At 31.0% G+C, this 22,932-nt stretch overlaps 1 protein-coding gene across 1 annotated transcript in view; it reads right to left on the minus strand.

Moving 5' to 3' along the window:
• Positions 1–14,800, minus strand: part of LOC134706665 (neuropeptide S receptor-like) — a 52,778-nt gene extending 37,978 nt beyond the window's left edge. Inside the window, exon 1 of the mRNA XM_063565808.1 lies at positions 14,629–14,800. The gene's annotated coding sequence lies outside the window, so the exon portion shown is untranslated. The remainder of the gene's footprint in view (positions 1–14,628) is intronic.
• Between the last annotated feature and the right edge of the window lie 8,132 nt (positions 14,801–22,932).

Genomic DNA, 22,932 nt, shown 5'->3' on the forward strand with positions numbered 1-22,932 from the left:
TAAAAGTGAATCTGCTATCCTGATGTAAGCAGTTATACAATGCATGTAGACAACAGCTGGTTTTACATTATAAATCCTTGTCTTTGTGAAACTCTTCATTGTGTATTTTGCTCATTGGTGTCCAAGCAAGCATAATCAAATATAATATTTTAAACACATACACACGTACGTAACTAGGGACTTATAATATTATGGGATTCGTTATACCAATTGAACAATGAAAGGGAAACAACTCTTGTTAGAATAAGAACAGATTTCGTATCTTTAAAAAAATGAAGATTTTTTAAAAATTTAATACGAAGGAAAATGAAGGTATGTTTAAAGTGCAGACATAGATAAACAGAATTTTGCTTTAATTGTAAACTTATGTAAACGTTACAAACTCATATTTAAACGAATGATTTACACTTATTAGTTTACATGTTATGTCAGTTGAAAAGTGATAAGATGGATATTTTGAATATATATATATGTAAAGATTAAGAGTGAAATAATTAGCAATTACAAAAAATCAAAATAAATCAAAAGAAGAGAATAAACAACATTCACTTTTGGATATCGGGTGTTGTAATGAAATTAAATGTAAAAACGGTACAGCAGCGGGATATTTAGAAAGTTTTGTTTTAACTTAAAGTTTTATAAATACGTTCATAATTATTAAGATTCTTATAAAAAAATTCAGTATGATAATTTTCGTATAAATATTATTTTTATAAGAACGGGGTAACCGGTTGCATATAATTGGGTGCTTTTTAAACCCTCCAAATTACGTTGATTTTCATTATTCAGCTCAAACTTTTGTATTCAAAGGGAACTAACTCTTTCTATTAAAACAATTGTTAGTTTAAAATTAGGATCAATTAGGTCATAAAATGGAATCCATCACAACAGGAAAATATATATGTTACATATACTGTTCCCAGACCACAACAATAGGATTCTTCAAATATCGTAATATTTATTATATTTAAAGGTTATGTTTTATGTATGTTTTATTGTTCCTTAAAATAGCTCAGTATAACGAAAAAAATCAAAAATGCTCAAAATTAGAGTTGTATAATTTAATATGTATGCAGCTATTGTTCTTGTTTTCAAATTATTATAGAAAGGAATGTTAGTTCTTTCATATGTCATGTATTTGTAAATTGAAAATAAAGAATAAAGTTAGTTAATACGTTATACAATTGTTTTTTTTATTCAGGTTTTCGCTTTAGTCAGGCAAATTCTCCATTACAGACAGCTTGTTTCTCTCATTGTAATTATCTCATATTTTGAGGCAGTCATGAGTCTTTGATTCGAATTATTGATTGAGGCAACTTAGGGTGCACAATTATGGCTTCATTTGTAATACTGGCGAATTTTTGCATAAACAAATATGTCATGCATTATGATAGAGTTTGTAAGAACTGTTATTGGTGATATATTGATGAAAACTGTTTTCTGTAGTGCATTTGCAGATCAATTGGCATATATTTAGTGCAACAAACACGAATAATACACATATTTGCTTATAGCATATGGAGTCAAAACGAGTTTTAATTTGAAGTAAATCTAGTTATATCACACATTAAATCTTTAAACTTGGAATTGAATCTGATTTCAATTTGCATTAAATGAAAGTTTATTGTCGTATTAAATTTACAACTCGATGTTTAATCAGAATTAAAACCACAGTAAACAGCTTTCTGTTTGGAATATCTTTGACTTTAATGTGTAGTAAATCATGTTATACAGGTATCCTCTACATTAAATTTGAAGTTGTATGTCTATTAAACTTCAATAAATTTGAAAAATACTGGACAGTAAATCAGGTGTCGATTCGAGAACTTACTGCATCCAGTAAACTATTTGTAAACTACTATTAAATATTGCGTTTACTTGACCAATAAACTACCAGGAAAATAATAAACTCGGAACTTACAACTAGTTTTCAAGTAGTTTAATGATTCCTTAAACTAATCATTTCATGCAGTGAAACTAAAATTAAAAATCATACCTGACTAACAAAGGCCAGGAGCTCCTGACTTAGGACAAGTGCAAAATTGCGGCGGAGTTAAGTCCGTATTTTAGATTATATCTTCACTTTGTATCTATTTGGTTTTTAATGACTAGCTTTCAAATTCATGTTCACCGATTTGATTCAAATTCTCATATTAGCTTTATAACAATATAAAACATTTATTCAAGTTATTAAACGTCAAAAATAAACAATTTACAGAGCATGGGCTCGATAATATGTAGCATCGTTTCGTTTGAGTATAGACGACATCGAATTAACTATTTAGATGACCCCGAAAAAAAACCCACACATAACACGATCTAAACATAAACATAAATATAAATAGATATTTTGATATCGTGTAAATTTTTCTTTATGTCTGTTTGATTTCAATTTGATGGATAAAACAAGTTAATTTCGATTTTACCGGTATAAGAATGAGTTTGTTTGGATCGGATCAGTCAATCAAATGATTTACCTTTGTTTCACTTTCATTGTTGACATTTTTTTCTTTTAATAGCCTTACACATATCAATGATGCATAATCCATCTCTACCTACGGGGTTAAATTGAAGTTCACATGGATACGGATTCAATGTGGTCTCTTTGACACATTCCCAATTTCCATTCTGAAATTAAATTTTTCGCTTGTAAGAGAAGAATTCATCATCGTTATTTTTGGCTACTTTTTACAAAATTGACCTGAACTGGCTCCTAAATGCTAGTTATCATATTATTAGTTCACTTTCATCAATGATTGAACAAAAAAGGTCAAAGTTTAAATGATTTATGTATCTTGTAGGTAGTACCCCTTCAACATTATTTTGATGAATAGTTTTTAATTTTCATATAATGAGGGTTTTTTTACGGTGTCTGTATGGCTTCTATTGAAACATTGACACATCGGTTTTTTTTTAATTAATTTTTTTTTATAATATATATGTACTTGTATCATTGTGTTTATGCATTGTAAAGCGCGTATATTAAATGTTTATTTAGATAAGCGCTAAATGAGCACTGAAAATGATGATAATAATAACATGTTTAACAAAAAGCTGCTTTAAATGTAACAAAATTTTTTTTTTTTATTATTTAATTTATATTTTTTTAAACAAACGTAATGCTTTTGCTTACGTTATCATTTTTTTTCTAAAAGAAATTAATGAATCAGCAATTTCGACATCATGAATTTTTCATAATATATACTGAAACTGATTCTCAAATATATATCATTGTGTTTATGCATTGTAAAGCGCGTATATTAAATGTTTATTTAGATAAGCGCTAAATAAGCACTGAAAATGATGATAATAATAACATGTTTAACAAAAAGCTGCTTTAAATGTAACAAGATTTGTTTTTTTTTATTTAATTTATATTTTTTTAAACAAACGTAATGCTTTTGCTTACGTTATCATTTTTTTTCTAAAAGAAATTAATGAATCAGCAATTTCGACATCATAAATTGTTCATAATATATACTGAAACTGATTCTCAAATATATATCATTGTGTTTATGCATTGTAAAGCGCGTATATTAAATGTTTATTTAGATAAGCGCTAAATAAGCACTGAAAATGATGATAATAATAACATGTTTAACAAAAAGCTGCTTTAAATGTAACAAGATTTGTTTTTTTTAATTTTATTTATATTTTTTTAAACAAACGTAATGCTTTTGCTTACGTTATCATTTTTTTTCTAAAAGAAATTAATGAATCAGCAATTTCGACATCATAAATTGTTCATAATATATACTGAAATTGATTCTCAAATATAAGGGATAAATATGAAGTTATTGTCTCAAGTGAGGGTACTTAATTGAAAAACTATCATTGTTTGTCCGATAGTTAGTGGTAGAAATAAATCGAAATTCTGTCTTAAATTCTGGTACTATGTATCTGTGATGAGTATGTTTCTAATACGGCTATATATATAACGGGGTTTTAGTAATGATAATGTTTAATCTTAACATCCAGTTTCAACTGGCTCAAATTTCTGCTTTTATGTGAAAAACTGATTGTTCCAAGATCATTATTTAACAGCTAGTAAACAAATGTTCCAATTATATTCAAATATTAATGCATCAGAGCTCTTATATGATAGGACCGTTTTCCCAATCTACCATTACATTATTTAAACGAGAAACCTAAATTTATAAAAAAAAAATATAACTTTAATTTAGCAAATTGTCCCCCCTTGTAAGTAGGATCAACCATTTATCACATTAATTCCTTAGAAACAGTTGTCAAGATTGTTTTATAGGTTTTAAACAAGAAAGACAATAAGTTCTACAGGGAATAATATTTGTCAGATCGTTTGTACTATGCTGTGATATTTATTACTTTTATAGTATAAAAGATTATAAGTATTTTCAAAGGATTGGCATATAAAAATTTAATGGCATTGGAAATTCTTGATATAAACAAATAAACTGTCAATATATTATGCAACCTAGAGAGGCAAAAGACACAAATGATTATTTATAAAACCGTGAGATCCACACGAACTGGCAATTACATGCAATCAAGGAGAGGATCATTATTTTAGTTTCTAAAGCAATATAAATCATAAAATGTTCAAGTTAACTTTGTTTGCTTTAAAACAAGGATTTGATTCTTTTAAATAATTTATATCATTCTATTTTGTATTACTTTATTTAATTTAGTCACAACGGCATCACTTTTAAACATGCGTTATTTTAAAGAGAAAATTAGATACATTTTTGAATCTGTACAAGTTAGATTCACATTAATATTGCACTCCTCGAAAGTTACAAAAATACATGGCGCCAATGATAAACCAGGATTACATTTGTATACGCTATACGCTTGTTTTGTCTACAAAAGACTCACAAGTGACGCTCTAAACAATTGTTTATACGGCTAAATAAAATACGCAGTGGAGCATTTCAGATGCTACCCTATTAACCATTAGAGATAACACAACATTAAACATACGAGGAATTATTTCTTTGCGTTCATGCGCATGCTGGATCTAAAATAGCATTAATATTTTCTTTGAATATCCTTGTTCTTAAAGTACATTCTATGGTTATGATTTTACCATGCAGTCGACTAAGCCAGGTCTGCGTTATTGTTGTGCTAAAAAATTGCTGCTTATTTTTGTATTAGTTTTTGACTTGGTTAATTTGTAGAAGGTGATAGATAGATGTCGCAAACCGTTCAACAGATTCCATTACAGGCTTTGTAATTATAATCCTGGTACCTTTGATAACTATTTGTAGTGGGTGTTTATGCAGCTAACTTACAGTATTTTTAGGATATGCAGCATACATTATTATGCCCTATTTCTTTCCCGACAATATTTATATCTACATGTCTATCCAAGGGTATGTTCCACTGATGGTTCAGCCTTTACAATTGTGAATGTCAAGGGTTGTATGAAGTTAGAATCACATATGTTTCAGGAGGTTTATCTTTGGAAAATTAAATGTATCCAAAGATTATCATCAGCAATATTTGGGACCAGTTTGAAAATGTTAAAAATCAGCGCAAATGAGATTTTGTTTTAGTTATGCCGCTAGAAATGTTAATTGGATTGAAAAAAATTTACAGTAAAAGGGCTCTTGCGCCTTTATTCAAATGAATGTGAAAGGTTAATACTAACTTTTCATCTGACATTATTTATATATGTCAAAGACTTGTATATCATAATCTTGAAAAGTCAGCGCAAATCAATTACTTTAAAGATCATTCATTTATCTTAATACTTAGCCGTCGGGAAAAACAATCAATTTTCATGTAAATTTTTCTTCTTCTTGTTAATAATTGTTAAAGGAAAGAAATAGAATTAACTGAATGTCTGTGTTTTGCAAAAGCTAGTCGCAGGTTCGGAAAACAGAACCAGTCGTGTTCAAGATATTTACAGTTAAAACAACACTAGTATATATTTCGAACCACTATTAAATGGTCTTGCCTGAGGGTATCACCAAGACAGTAGTCAGCACTTCTGTGTTGATATGAGTTATCATTGATATGTTTATAATTATAAATTTAAATTAACTGTAAACTTAGATTTTTTTTAAATTCTAAGGATTTTTTACCTCAGAAATAGATTACCTTAGCTGATTGTGGTTCTCAATGCTCTTCAACTCCGTACTTTATTTAGCCTTTTTAACATTGCTTGATTCAAGCGTCACTGATGAGGTTTTTATTGTAGACGAAACGCGGAAAGATAAAATTTCAATCCTGGTATCTATGATGAGTTTATTTAGAATATGTGGTATGAAGGGCAATGAGACCAACTATCCACAAGCGATCATACCGTACTGTTTTTCTTATACAATGAGCAAAACCCGTACTGCATAGTCAGCTATGAATGGTATAGAACGACACATATTAAACACTTTAAACAAGAAAACTAACAACATGATATTATGTACCAAAAAAAATATACAAAAAAACACTTTTCAACAACAAACGACAATCACTGAATTCTGACTATCACAACTGCCTTGAAAACAATAACAATCAAAGCCAAGGAGTAAACAAAGACTCATAAAATCAAAAGTCATTTACATCAACAGTTACAAATAATTAAATAAGAATCAAACTCCATGAAAAGCCGGGAGTGATATAGACTAAAGTCCTGTAGATGTATAATGATATTGCAGATCATAGCATATTACTACGATGTTTTTGGAAATATAAGCAAAAAAAAATCAAATTAGAATAAAAAAACTATTTGCTATGACTGAATAATTCGTTTCTATTCAACATTAATTCTAAAGACATTTTTTTCGATAAATGGAACATGACGTGTGATTTTTATTTAAATTAGCTGATTAATACATAGTAAATCAAACTTAAGGCTGGCCATCTTTGTATCATATTAATACAGTATAAATTTCCTATAACATTTAGTACTAACAAACAAAGATAAGTACCAAAAAATAATTGAAGATGAAAAAAACTGCAGATAACTCATCATAGACACCAGGATAGTATTACTCTATGCTTGCCCCTTCTGTTTAGTATGCTAATTCTATTCATTACATTGTCAAACCGTTGACTTTTATTTCCAATAAAAACCGGCATTGTTTATTGTCTTTTCCTATGGTGAGGTCGTGTTGGTACATCGATTCGTCTGTGTTTACAGGGACTTTTCATAAGTCACGAGAGTTAATTTCATACAATTGTATTACGGATTAAATTAATAATTCAAACCCTGTAATTAACATTTCTCACACATTGTGAGATTTATTTTAGAAGAATGATTAAGTTATAGAAAGTGCATATTGAAAGGTTTTTCTTGCAGTAGAACACACTGACAGGTTTCAAGATTGATCTAAAGAAAAATCGGACATTAAAATTCATCTCAAATATATGAATGTGTCCATTTATTGTAGCGATCGATTAACAAAACTTCAGATCTTTTTTTTTTAAAGTTAAAATGCGCGTGAATGACGATTTTTTATTAAATCTATTAAAGATGGCAATTAATTATCAAATGAATGAAATGTTGAAGTAAATTATTATAGTTTGCATTTTGAACAAGGAAAATAATTACCTCACACAAGTTATTATGTTATGCCTTGAAGCATGTTTCATTGAAACATGGTATCATCCGGGCAGATTCTTCAAAAGAAGACCGACCGTTCTGAAAGACAATAACTCCGCATTCATGAAGGTATATAATTTTAACGAATAAACTTTGGTACATTTATAAGTTTCAGAGTTTAGTGTGACGTCCATTTTCGCTAAACTAGAACACATTTTTGTTAAGGGACCAGCTGCAGCCCGCCTCCGGGTGCGGGATTATCTTGATGTGTTGGTTGATTGAATTCGGATGCTTAACGTCAAGTGGTTCGCTCTGTTGAAGACCCATTAGTGGCATTGGGCTGTTTTCTGCCCTTTTGTCTCTTTGGCACATTCATTTTTTGAATGTCCCTTTGGTATTTTCCGCCTTCATTATAAATATTTTGATACATCTTTCTTAGACTATATAGGAATTATATCGCTCTTTCATTGTTAGAAACAAGATTACAATGTGTCTTCGATTTATTTTATAATGAAATACTGAAATCATGAACACATTTAACTTTATCACTGCTCCAGATCTTCATTTCCTTGAAAAGCATTAATATATTGCTGTATGCAACATGTCTCCAAGTACAGCCGTCTATCTAAGTATCAGATGTCATGATGTTAATGTTAGAACTCATTCCGAACTCAACCAACAATCAATCAACCAACAATCAATCAATCATTCCGAACTCATTTGCTTCTGTATTCTTTTGTCAATGACATTGACTTAATGCAACATTAGTTTATCGATGTTCAAGTTTCAACCGTCAAGTGAAAAGTAAACATATAAAAAGATGAGGGAAATAGCTTGAACTCAAAAGAATATTTTAGAGTTTGTCATTTTTTCGGGAATATTTGTTATGAAAATTTTCTGTTTACATCATAAGAAAAGAACAAAAATGCTGGAAATTAGTTGATTGCTAAAATACAGGTTAAATATGTTCATTTCACTGTCTTTGAAGCCGAACAAAGGAATCTCCTTCCTAAAAAATGTTTATCCGTGCTAACTTATGAATTGCGTTTAATCTTAAGATGAATAAAATGACAGGATGAAAATACTTCAATGGGACAACCATCAAACATCAGCAGACAATAAAAAGATCTAAAGTGCCCAACAGATACATATATTTTTCAACAATAGACAAGCGTCGATTAAATTTGTCAAGCTCTGAATTGCTATCATTCTATAGAATATCTGAGTAAATTAAACAGCGACTACAGAAACATATGTCATGAACACAATATTCTCTAGAGGACAGATAATAAAAGTATAGCCGTGAACAGCATCTTATTATTCGGAACATGAAAAGCAAAAGATAAAAACATACATGTAATCAGTGAAACAGTTTTTTTTATATAACTAAGCGTTTGATTGTATCAATTCCTTTTCTATTAGAAACAAAGAAAATCAACTGAAATCAATGAAAACAATCTTAATTCTGAAATGTTATATAACTAAAACAATTTTCATGTAAAATATATGTTGCGTTAAGTTCTTTCTTCCCATGCCACCAATTGTCGTGTCAAGTAACATAACATTACTCTTTATTTATTTATGATGGTAGCAGTATGTCTTTAACAACTCCCCAACTGATGCTTATTTTTCTTGAACAGCTGTATTGGTTGTGACAAACGAATATTTTGTACAAAAAAATGAAATTTTCTTACGACGTGCAATAGGCATGGAATGGTCAAAGCATGACCTGAGTTGAATTTCTAATCAGACCAGATATGACTATACGGAATACATCGAGCAGATGAACGACCTATAGTAAGGATATAACCCCTGGACGAACGAACAGCAAGGACATTAATCCCGGACAAAACTAATTATGTTATATTTAATTTGATATTCCTACTACTCAAATGAAGATATGATTTTTTTACAAGAATATAATTGAAAACAAGTATAAATTGTTTTTAAAGCTTATGTCTAGAGAATATGTGATCTCTGGAGAATGTTACACGAGACATCATACGACCTTGATTAAACAGAAAATTTTACTTTGATCTATTGGATGAATTATAACTTCCCTAGACAAAGAATCTTGTCAGATCTACTAATAATAAACAATATATAATTGTTGAAAGAAAACGTCTAATTCTGTATTCCGTAGCATTTCCCTTTTATGGTATATTCATAAGTACGGCCTTAATCTCGTTTATATTTATGATACACTGAACTCGTTAGGGTTATGACAAATGTAATGCATTAGAAAAGTTACATACCGTTGTAAACTCTTGCTAAGTTTGAATTATAGCTCTTCACCTTTTATATAACCTTTGGATTTCAAATATTTTGGCCACGAGGATCACTGAAGAGACATGTTTTGTCGAAATGCGCATCTGGTGCAAGAAAATTGGTACCGTTAATTTTATTGCTAAGACATTGTGTGATTTTTCAGTTTTTCAAAGATCAAATATAAGTAAACTACTTCCAACATTATATTATACAAAAGTTTTTAAAATTCTGTAATTATGGCAACATTATGTTTAACATATGAATATAATTATTTGTAGTAATGTAAATGATGACCATCAAGATATTGACTGAACGTAGAACCTAAAATGGATATCTAAAAAATAGAAACAAAGAGGTAGGGCCAATATGCCGAGGATTTTTTTCACAGAAGGGCCAATTTCAAAAAGTGCCAACAGAGTAAAATTTCCTATAAAAACCAAAAATAAAAATGCTTTTTGATCAATATCTCGATTTTCATATAGTATGATATGTGTGATCAATAGTTAATTTAACCCTAAAAAAGGATGAAAGTCCAATATCCGGATTTTCGGTTGTTTTTATGTGGAAAAAACATGGAATCCCCCAAGAAGGACATTTCAAACCAAAGAAAAGTTATGCTTTTTATGACTGTTGTTATTCATACTACTTTTGACTTCAAAAATGAAATTGGTTTAGTGTGTCCTTATTACATAAAAAACAACTTTTTAAAGAAAAAATTGTAACATCGATAAATTGTACCAATATAGCTTCTAAATAAGAGTCATAATGTTAAGAATCGCCGTAGCTCCACCAGTAGAGCGCAGAACTACTAATAAATGACGGTTTTGAAGAAAGATTTCGAACCTCGTTCAGAACTTTTGCATTTTTTTGTGTTGTTATATTAAGTATTAAGTTTCTATCATATTTTTTCGGTTGTTTGCTTGATTCATAGAGTCATTTTGGTTCATTTTGACTATTCAGTTAGTGTACTAGTAAATAATTTTACGTGTATCAAAGAAAAAACAATGTATCGCTTATTTTGTGCAATCCTATGACTGTCCATACTCTTGAAATACTTTCTATTCATGTGTTTACGTTATTACATATATCCAACGGACAACTGCCGTCAAACTGATGTAGGTGCCTGTACATAACCAATAACACGAGAATTAATTCTATAGAAATTAAGCCTACATGTTGCGGGTGTAATATACACATTACTTAAAATAAGGCCATTGTATACAATTTTCATAACAACAAAACACATTTCGTCGAAACCTTTTTTGAACATGGTATTACATGTAACAAATGCAGTCAACAACAATTTTGTCGCCAAATCACAAACTGTAAAGATACTAGTACTGAAATGTTTACCACCGTCTATACACGGGTACATAACTCATCAGAAAAATAAAATAACATAACAGAACAAATCAATTACACTACAAATCGTGATTGTAGGTAAAACATCAAGAAGCTGTTGCATCTGTATCACAACGAAGGGCCGATTTGTTAAAATTACAGAAAAGGCAATACAACATGAAGTAGTAACACAGGGTGATCTATGACCAACTGATGTAAGATGTTCTCCGGTTAAAATATATACATTTACATGTATTTTCTTGTCTAATCTTATAGACGATAAAACATTAAAAGACCAGGACAAATACTGTGTAACAGATATACATATTCAGAATGAGAAAATCACGATTTGAATTAGTTCGATATTATTTGGCTCCTTGAGAAGTTACATGGTATGGCACCTTGCATAAAGGATGTTAATAATAAAATAAAATCAATATAAAAAATCAATAGTCATGGCCTTGTTTTTGTAGGAATGCCTGTTCAAGGTATGAAAATAAATGATGTGACGTTTTTTATATACTATAAATAGCATCTATCGGGCTATTTAAAACATGATTTACCTATCTTATCGAATGAAACAAATTGGCGACAAATTGTCCCTACCTCTTTGATAAGGTCAACAATACCCACGCTACAATCGTTGTTTAAGGTTCATGTGGACCCTATGACTAAAATGGCCGTATTTTCGCCTCAAAATTTTCTCTGAGTCCAGGCAAACCTGTGCACCTGGGAAAGTTTTAAGGCATAGCATGCCCTAGATAAATAGAATTCAAATGCATTGTATGATTTAGAAAATTCATAACTTAACTGGATTTTGCCGTACACTTTTTTTCGTCTCTACAGAAGATGATAAAATTAACAAACAGTTGGATTTACCTTGATATGGTCCACTCAGGTACACAGTTTAAATATCCAATTATTGTCCAGTATCTATTGTTCATCTAATGTCCATGTCAATTAAAAATATTCACTTTAATTTTTACCTGTGGGGAAGTTCTCAAACCTGTTTCCCAACTTAGTTTATTTTGGCACCTTCTGGAGGAATGAAAAAAAGTGCACGGCAAAATCCTGGTAAGTTTTTATTTTTTTAAAACATAAAACGTACTTAAAATTCATTTATCTAGGGCATGCTATGCCTGAATTTTTTTACAGATGCGAAGGTTTGTCTGTACTCAGAGTAAATTTTGAGGTGAAAATACGGCCATTTTAGCCATAGGGTCCACATGAACCTTAAGACATTTTTCTTTCAAAATACATTTTAAGTAAAGTATGGCTTATATCTTGTGGTCAGTGACATAGTCTCAACGTTAGGCTATTTTGACAGTTTTGTCGGTTAGCATTAAACGTAAGAAGATTTGAACCATTTAAAACAATTATATATGTTATGGGTTTTTTTAAAGGCTAAACACACATGAAAACCAAACAAGAGTCTAAGTTATCTCCTTTAGTTCTTTGTCAATGTTTGATTTGTTTTTCAATTTCCTTATTTTTTCGATTTGATGGGTATACTTGAGAATGGACTGGGTAGAAACTTATTTTTTGTATAAAAGCTAAATAGACAAGAAAAGAATGGCTAAACATTAAAAGTATAGGGATATTTTATGAGTTAGTCACCTCATATTTCTATTAGAAAAGACGGAAAAATCAATGCCAAAGCAATTGTTATTGTGCAGCTGAACAATCTCCTGAGAGCTAAAGCTAGACATATGATCGTATAATGGAAGCTGACCCAAGTTGATTTTACTATGTTAAAGTAATCTGCAAGATTGTATTTCCCTATTACTATATTGTTGCGACATCAGGAAGATGTACAGTTCTTTATGATTGCTAGCAAACAATACGATTAGTTCAAGGTTTTGTATTGACGCGAACTATCTTTACACTACAATACCCTGATTTAAAGATTATTGGTCCTTAACTGATTACAAAGAAGGAATAGTACATGAAATGCAGAGGTTGAATTGATCAACTCAATAGCTGGGAACTGTGCTATATATTCCACACAGGTATAATTTGTCATGGATTGTATTTATAAATTGTAGATGGTAATCCAAACTTAAAGCACACCTTAGAGATTTGCCATGCACTACATTTATACATTGAAGATGACAATCTTAGTTTTAGTCACACCTCTATTTGTCAAGCCTTGTATTTATACATTGCAATGCCAAACCAAATTGTACTCCGAATTTTTCTAGCAATAAAAAATGGCAGCTTTTACAACACCAAGTGTGATTAAAGTAGCGATAAACAACAAAAATTGGTCCCGTTTGATTTTTTGGAAAAATTAGGAATCGTGGTCCTAAATGCTCTTCAACTTCGTACTTTATTGTGCCTTTTTAACTTTTTTTTTCAGCGTCACTGATGAGTCTTTTGTAGACGAAACACGTATATTGTGCAGATACAAAATTTTATAATCTGGTATCTATGATGAATTTATTAGAATATCTGTTTTGTGTTAGTCTTTTGCTGTATACAATATCTAAGCAGCTAATTGTTAAATTGTCACTTTTTTGTAACATCGCCATTTTATTAAATTTTCTGTCTTTTCGTGTTGGTATTAGCAATAAAAATACATAAAATTGTTCCCTTGGTTTTGATATCAATCGGTATATTAAATAAACTCATCATAGATACCTTGTAACCAGGATTGAATCTAAAAATCTAAAAAAGGACAAAAAAGCACGAAGTTGTAGAGCATTGAGGACAAAAAATTCATAAAAGTGTTGCCAAATACAGCTAAAGTAATCAATCCCTGAGGAATATAGTAAATAAACTATCAACTCTTGCAAAACATATGTGTTATACCTATGGTGATTTATGATATAGTAGTTTTTATATGATTCGATGGCACTTCGTATCCTTTTTTCTATTTTGACACATTTTGTTCATATTATTGTTTGCTGTTGGTGCAAGAGTTAACGTTCATTTTGTGGTTAAACAGGTTAAGTTAAAATATCAGTTAATGTAACATAAATATGCAATCAACGAAGAAACTCATCAAAGAAATTTACGTTATATTATTATAAAGCATTTTCGATTTATAAATGTAACCAATTGTTCTAATGTGCATGACATTAAATACGTATCTTGCTTCTTTCAGTCCGGAAATTCGTTTCGAATATTTTTTTCTTTTATATCAAATTTCGATCGCGATTGCGATACTGGCTTATTAAACATTATTTTGATAGGTTCTTACTGGGCAACATGCATTGACCAGTTTACCTTTTAGAAACAATCAGGTTCCGAATTCGAAAACAATGTTTGCTCAAATATACACATACATCGGATAAGAACCACCGTTCAAAATCAGATTTGATAAGAATAAACCATTTAAAATCAGCAGATTTTATTTTGAGCTTATAAGTTCTTAGCACAATATGAATATAAATACTTTGTCATGTATGACACAAAGATGAAAATTTAAAAAAAAATGGTATAAGCCATAATGCAACGAACAATCTTTGAATCAGCATGACAAAGTTAGAACTTACCTTATTTAGTGTGTATCGTTAATTGGAAAATCGTGTCGTATTGCCCGAGCTTCTCTTCAGTCTCAATCATGGTAATGCGATGACATTCGTAATTACATCTGTTTTTGACAGTTCTGTGTGACACAGACTTGTTCTAATGGTATATTGAAATATTAACAGAACCTTTATACACTCAGCCATTATATTTTAGTGCCAGAGCCATATATGGCATTTTTCTCTAATGATTGAATCAATATTTGCTTGTAATGTAGCACAATTGTGAAAACATATATGCAATGATCGGAAGATAAATATTCAACCAATTTGCAATCAAAGTTTTAATGTAATTAATTTACATTATACATATTGATCAACCTAGTTTTTTAAGTGCTTTGACAGTAATATAATTAGTAGAGAGATAAGCTGTGAAAGATAAACTTGATGTAGAATTAAATAGACTGTTGGTATCCTTTCGTCGCCTATTTTCTGCACTGAATTTGTCGTTCTCTGTTCGAATTGTAAGTATGTATTCCCTCTTTGCCTTTTTTGTTTAAACCAAGCACAATACTTTGTAAAAAGTTTAAATGACTAACAAAAACGCAACCAGAGGCTATTGTTAGCCTGTCTCGCTTACCGGGTTCTTTACACATTTGTCTTATTTTTGATGGTCATTACAATTGTACAATTTGAAACTATAATGTCTTTGACGGCTATTTTTTAGTAATAAGATCCATTGTCAGAAACCTTCATTACATCATTGCAGCAAGAACCATATGCCAACTTATCAACATTAATCGCGGATTAAAAATGTGTGTCTGGAACCTATGTACTATCATAACCGCCATCTTAAACAAACGCATAAGAATATCGGTACTAGAATAGAGGAGGATGATAACAAAGTAACATTCAAACTCATATATCGACAATAAGTTGACAATGTCAAGGCAAACAAAATGACTATAAGACAAACTACAGTATACAAAAAACAACAGAGAAACAAGGTGCTCTAGAAGAATAAGAAGTTTCTGTTACACATGTGCTATCCGTCGTGTTGCTCGTGTTAGTGATAATTCTGTTATAAGTTAATTCGATAAAACATATTCCATGTAAAAATGGTGGGGCTGTGTAACAACAATTGGAATATATCTTTCGTCATCTATAGCAGATATTTCGTTACGAAAAACCAACTCTTGGTGCCTTCCGTAAAATTACTGAAGGAAATTGTAAAATAATAATAAATAATCCCTTTTGCATTAAGGATTCTTTTTTAACAAAGGGCTAAAATTATTATGTCACATATACAACTTATAGGTATAATCATATTTTTTAAGACAATAATTATGCCTTATATCATTTCAATATCACTTCATCTTTTTCATTTTTAACCATGCCATTGTCAGTTTATTTTAGTTTTATGAGTTTGACTGTCCCTTTGGTATCTTTCGTCCCTCTTTTTCAACATTTATGTTGTACTAGTTCCCAAATCCGAGTAAATGCGCCTTATTCATTGCATCCTAAAAGTGAAACATTTAGAACTGCTGATTTTATGTTATAATGATCCCATGTGTTATCAAGACCAATATATAATACTTAATGAGTTTTAAATCAACAATTTTGTTTTTTCTTAATAATGAAACAATAGAATAAAATTGTAAACTAAATTCTTTACAAATTCGTTATAATTAAATGTGCTCTCTTCAGTGCAACTCATTGCAGTGATATTTAATATAACACTGTGTTCTTGGCGAATAATGATGATCTGGCATGAGTGAAAAAAAATCTGAATTGTTGAAAGTAATGATAATGGATACATCTTTTCTGACCATGCATTTGTATAAAAATTCAGTATGAGACTTTGTCTTACAAAATAATATACAAAACAATGAAACATCACATGAAAGTCAACAATATCTAAACATTTAACCACTATCTATCTTCCAGTGAACATGTTTTATCTTTCACCATTGCACCCTGCATCTAAATTAAGTAATACAATTGAGAATTAAGTACACTACCTTAAAAAGGTGTCAATAGTTTAGAATAGGTTTCTACATACAACACCCAGACAAGATGAGCTAATGCTACTTTTCTATTTATTAATATTGGTATCAAAACCATTACAGATTTTGGACTTGATATGATTCATTATACTTAACTGTGTCTAAACCACACCGGCAAAATTTGCTCGGACTCGATGGTATCTATCATCCGGCACAATGACGGGACACCAATAGACAAAAGAAAGGTAGGTTTCTCCTTATTTTTTCATTTTTTTTATGATATCGAAGAAAGTAAAATTGAGAATGGAAATGGGGAATGTGTCAAAGAGACAACAACTCGACCAAATAAAAAAACAACAGCAGAAGGTCATCAACAGGTCTTCAATGTAGCGAGAAATTCTCGCACACGGAGGCGTCTTTCAGCTGGCTCCTAAACAAATATATACTAGTTCAGTGATAATGAACGCCATACTAATTTCCAAATTGTACACAAGAAAATAAAATTAAAATAATACAAGACTAACAAAGGCCAGAGGCTCCTAACTTGTGACAGGCGCAAAAATGCGGCGGGGTTAAACATGTTTGTGAGATCTCAACCCTCCCCCTATACATCTAACCAATGTAGAAAAGTAAACGCATAACAATACGCACATTAAAATTCAGTTCAAGAGAAGTCCAAGTCTGATGTCAGAAGATGTAACCAAAGAAAATAAACAAAATGACAATGATACATAAATAACAACAGACTACTTGCAGTTAACTGACATGCCAGCTCCAGACTTCAATTAAACTGACTGAAAGATTATGATTTCATCATATGAACATCAGGCACAATCCTTCCCGTTAGGGGTTTAGTATCATTACATCATAACATATATGAGAAGAACATAACCCGTGTCATGCCAACAACTGTTTTTAGAATAAATGTGTTTAGTTCCGACGCAAAGACCTTATCAGTGACTCAATATTAACACCAAAATATGCAATCTTTAATGACTTGACAACAGTATCGTAATTATATACATATACAACTATTTTCTATTGTGAGATGCAATATTTTCTACAACCGTTCTCTATTAACGGAGAAATAAGTCAAAATGCATGTCAAAATGACGAATTGAGTGAACCTTGCCTCGAAATTGTTTAATTTCTCGTTAAATTGTTCACATTGTACGGAAAGAAAGGTACGGGAAGACAGATATTGACACGGAGATTGCAAATTTAGTTATTATGAGCATCTCAATAATTGTAACTATGTGTATGGAACGAAAGAAATGGGCCATGTCAAAATAGAACTGGCCGGTTTCGTCAATGTATACAACCCGGTTTCGTCATAGATTTCAAAATGCATAACCCGGTTTGGTCAAATAAAAAAATCATAATGGCATTACATTATAATTGATTATTTAACTTCAGCGTTCAAAAGGAGTTGTGTGGGTCGTTCGAAAACAAGTTCGTCCACCGGACAGCGGCTTAATTATTTATATGATTCTCAGATTAAAATAAATAATAAGCAAATTCCTACTCTTATAGAACACAAATATATTTTAATTTTACTTTGCCTTCCGAAATTTTTTAACAGCATATTGAGATTAAAGCTCTCTAAATATGCGTTTCCTATATGAGTTATGGGAAAATATGTTGAACATGTTTAAACTTGAAATCAAAGTTTACGGTCTTAAAAATCGAAACACACAATTGATATGTGATTTTCTCGCACAAAAGAATGGATACCTTTATAAGTAATCTAAGCATTCCATGTGTGTAATCTTTTCTACCATCGTTAAAAATAAATCTTCTTAAAGATAAACGTTGATAATAAGACAAATGTATATGCATGCATAATCGACATAGAAAATAAATGTAGAATTACAACTACCATGCATTAAAATAAAATTTATTTATCACTAATTGTAACTATAATGCTATCTACAAATTAGTATAATAGTCTCAGGTCATCGATAAAATTCAATAATAATTGTTTTGTTAACATTATTAAAAAAAAAACGAGTCTGTATTGTCGCCATTGTGTTATGATGATCGCAGACTGACGTTGGTCAATATATTTTGACAATATATACGGACAGACGGATTCAGTTTATTTCAAAGTGGGCGTATTTCGAACAACTTTTACATACCGCCGAGCGTAGCGAGTCGAACAATATTTTAATTATTTTTTGCTTTACAAAATAGTTAAATACAGGAATCAATATAGGTTTGGCAACCAAAGGTGGGGTCGGGGCGTGCAACCTATACGTCATCTAGATTTATCTTATAAAGTGTATACCGAATTAAAATATTGTAAGAAATGTAAAAAAAAACAATTGTAGAAAAAAAAAATGTTTTGCGTAGTAACATATGTAGAAAAAACATTTGTAGAAATAATAAAGTACATGGTTAAAAGTATAAGGGAGCTACCATTTGATTTTAGGGGGTACAATTTGCTTAAAAGGCAAGCCAAAAGTTTAGATTGAAAATGGCAGGATAACAAGTTATGTAAAAAGGGAATAAGCTACTACTTAAAAAAGGACCGAATAAAGTGAAAACATAAAAAAACCAGGACAGAGATTAAAACTGAAAATAAATGCAGGACAATTTTTTTCCCCTATCCCCCTTTTTCATTCTTAAAATAAATTAGTAGCTTCCTTAAGAGTTATCTATAAATATAACTGAGCCATAAAAAATTACATTAACAGATCGTTCATCCTCAATGATGTTTTTTTCTAGTATGGTTAGACCTGCTAGATCTGTATCGAAAGCCTTTGTTGCATACTTGGCAATGATATTGGGCTACACCTTTCTTGTGCTTTCCTGTCACATGGTCAGTTAGTAGATATTTCCTGTCAAATCTCTTAGGGCACATTGAACACTGGAAACGTTTAGCATTAAGAGTGTTACACACTTTCAAGTGCCTCTTGTATGAACCTTGGTATGTATACTGTTTATTATATTTTTCCCACTTGAAAGGTTTATGTCCAATATGCGTGTTCATGTGGCCAAGATAGTGGGCGTTGTCTGCAAACGTTTTGTGACAGATCTTGACTTCATGTCTCCTTTTCTCAGTGTCAGAGTGACTTATTTAATGACGTCTGTGGCCACTTTTTGTTTTAATTTTTTCCCACAAAAACAGCAAACAAACACATTTGATCATCGGTCTTGTTGACTGCAGTTGAAACAGCTGATGAGTTTTTCATTCAAAAGTTTATAAAATGACTCATCTATAATGCCTCAATTGTAACGTTTTCTGTCATCTGAAATAATAAAAAAAAGCAACAGATTATTTAAAATGTCTATCAACATGAAAAGTTCATACAAATTCCAAGCGACAACAACCCGACATAGAGCAGAAAACAGCCGAAGGCCACAATGGGTCTTCAATGAAGCGAGATACAAGTTTTGGCACAACTCGCGAATTTACTATACAGGCGCTGTCATAGGACGAGTTAAGGTTTATTCATCATTTTTTTTATTATTTGTACTTTTGTTGTACTGTTTGTGTCAGCAACAACATTTTGACTCAGTCCATTCCCGAGTCACACGCTTGTAATTCCATGGTTGTCTTCGGTTGCTTTATACCATATGCGTTTTGAACATAAAATAGGCAGGTAGTTTTCTTAGATATAGGAAGATGTGGTGTGAGTGCCAATGAGACAACTCTCCATCCAAATAACAATTTAAAAATTAAACCATTATAGGTTAAAGTACGGCCTTCAACACGGAGCCTTGGCTCACACCGAACAACAAGCTATAAAGGGCCCCAAAATTACTAGTGTAAAACCATTCAAACGGGAAAACCAACGGTCTAATCTATATAAACAAAACGAGAAACGAGAAACACGTATATATTACATAAACAAATGACAACTACTGTACATCAGATTCCTGACTTAGGACAGGTGCAAACATTTGCAGCGGGATTATTCTTGTTTGAATTGTTTTACATTTATAATTTAGGGCCCTGTGATAGCTTGCTTTCATGCAGTTTGTGTGTTTTTCTCATTTTTTAAGGCATACGCTGACCTAAACTTGATTAATTCAACATAATTTGTGTGTCTAAATGAAAGTTGTCTCATTGTCAATGTGTATGGGATAAGTGGTTAACGTCACTTCTCCTAAATAAGACCTAGATATAAATGACGGTCATGTTTTGCAAACCAACTTTTATTCACATTGAAAATACAAAACTGTCAGATATTGTTTTCGAAAGTTATCTTGAAGTTTCAATTGAATTCGAACTGTCAAAAAAATGAATTTGAACTGTAAAAATAATGTGAAAAACATGCCTAGGAAAATAAATGTCCTTACCAGAAACGGGGAGAAAGTTACAAATCTCACTGCTATGTTATGGATGCTTAAGTGTGAAAACTCGCTTTAGTGCGCAAGTAACACAGTATATATAGTACCAGAAAATCTGGCAGGACTGCATGCATGATTAATTTGTGCAGAACAGTATAGACTATAGTCAGTTTGGGACTTTTCGTCAATGATTGAATACATAGTGTATATAATATTGTACAGTAAATTAAAATTATGGCACAATCAAAATACATACTTTTATTTTTCATCTTTACATACTACTATTATAAACAAAGAAAATACAATAGTGTTACAAAATAATTAGATACCAGTGTTTGCTATTGAGTATTTATATTCCATTTAAAATTAGTTTGAAGTTAAGTGAAATAAGGGATACACCTTTCATTAGGAAAATGTGTATTATCATAATTAAGTATGTCCAAAAGTGCCCGTTTAAAATAGATTTTAAATCGACAAGTTTACTATACAATAAATACATATTTAAATTCTCGAAAGACAATGTTCAGATCCGTGCCAAAGTTGCTTTTCATAAATTGTTTGTTAAAAAAAACAACCCGAGTGATATATATAGACGAAACCGGGTGATTGTATAGTAACAACATTGACGAAACCGGTTAATTTTAATTTGACATGACCCATTTCTTTCGTTCCATACACATAGTTACAATTATTGAGATGCTCATAATAACTAAATTTGCAATCTCCGTGTCAATATCTATCTTTCCGTACCTTTCTTTCCGTACAATGTGAACAATTTAACGAGAAATTAAACAATTTCGAGGCAAGGTTCACTCAATTCGTCATTTTGACATGCATTTTGACTTATTTCTCCGTTAATACAGAACGGTTGTAGAAAATATTGCATCTCACAATAGAAAATAGTTGTATATGTATATATATTCTTCGATATCATAAAAAAAATGAAAAAAATAAGGAGAAACCTACCTTTCTTTTGTCTATTTGGTGTCCCGTCATTGTGCCGGATGTTAGATACCATCGAGTCCGAGCAAGTTTTGCCGGTGTGGTTTAGACACAGTGTACGCTAAAAAAAAAACCACGGCAAACAGACGAAATTTGTTAATTAACTGGGGAAATATCATCAGTTAAATTGTCGTCAACCTTCATAAATTGTTTTAGAAATTATACTTGTCAATTTTACAATTGAAAAAATAACTGTACGGTATTTTTCTTATGCCATTTTTATAAATCATTCTCTTTATCGTCGGAATCTATATAGCTTATAACTTTTGTTTTTAAATCACAAATTTTGGGAGTAGATATAGGCAACAGTAGTATACCGCTGTTTGAAATTCATAAATCGATTAAGAAAAAACAAATCCGGGTTACAAACTAAATCTAAGGGAAACACATCAACTATAAGAGGAGAACCACGACACAACAGGAACACAACACTGAAATGCAACACGCTCAGAAACGAACTATATCACTGAACTAGTATATATTGGTTTAGGGGCCAGCTGAAGGACGACTCCGGATGCGGGAATTTCTCGCTACATTGAAGACCTGTTCATGAACTTCTGCTGTTGTTTTTTCTATTGTCGGTTTGTTCTTTTTTTGACACATTTCCCATTTCCATTCTCAATATCAAAATATAATATCAAATGGCCATTTTCCTGACTTGGTACAGGACATGACAAGAAAAAATGGTGGGTTGAACCTGGTTTTGTGGCTAGATAAACCTCCTGCTTTTATGGTAATGTTAACTTTACCATTAAAATGACAACATTACATTACAGGACTACAATACAAATTAATAGGAGATCATATAGGACAGAAAAACACACGTATAATAGCTATCAAAAGGCACCAGATTTATAATTTAATACGCCAGACGCGCGTTTCGTCCACTTACCAGTGACGTTTAGATAAAGAAAGTTCGAAACCCAAAAGAAGTACAAAGTTAAAGATCACTGAGGACCAAAAATCTCAAAAAAGCTGTGCCCAATACGGCTTAGGTTTTCTGCCCGGTATAAGAACATCCTTATTA

Source organism: Mytilus trossulus, chromosome 1 (genome assembly GCF_036588685.1).
Source record: "Mytilus trossulus isolate FHL-02 chromosome 1, PNRI_Mtr1.1.1.hap1, whole genome shotgun sequence".
Classification (NCBI taxonomy): domain Eukaryota; kingdom Metazoa; phylum Mollusca; class Bivalvia; order Mytilida; family Mytilidae; genus Mytilus; species Mytilus trossulus.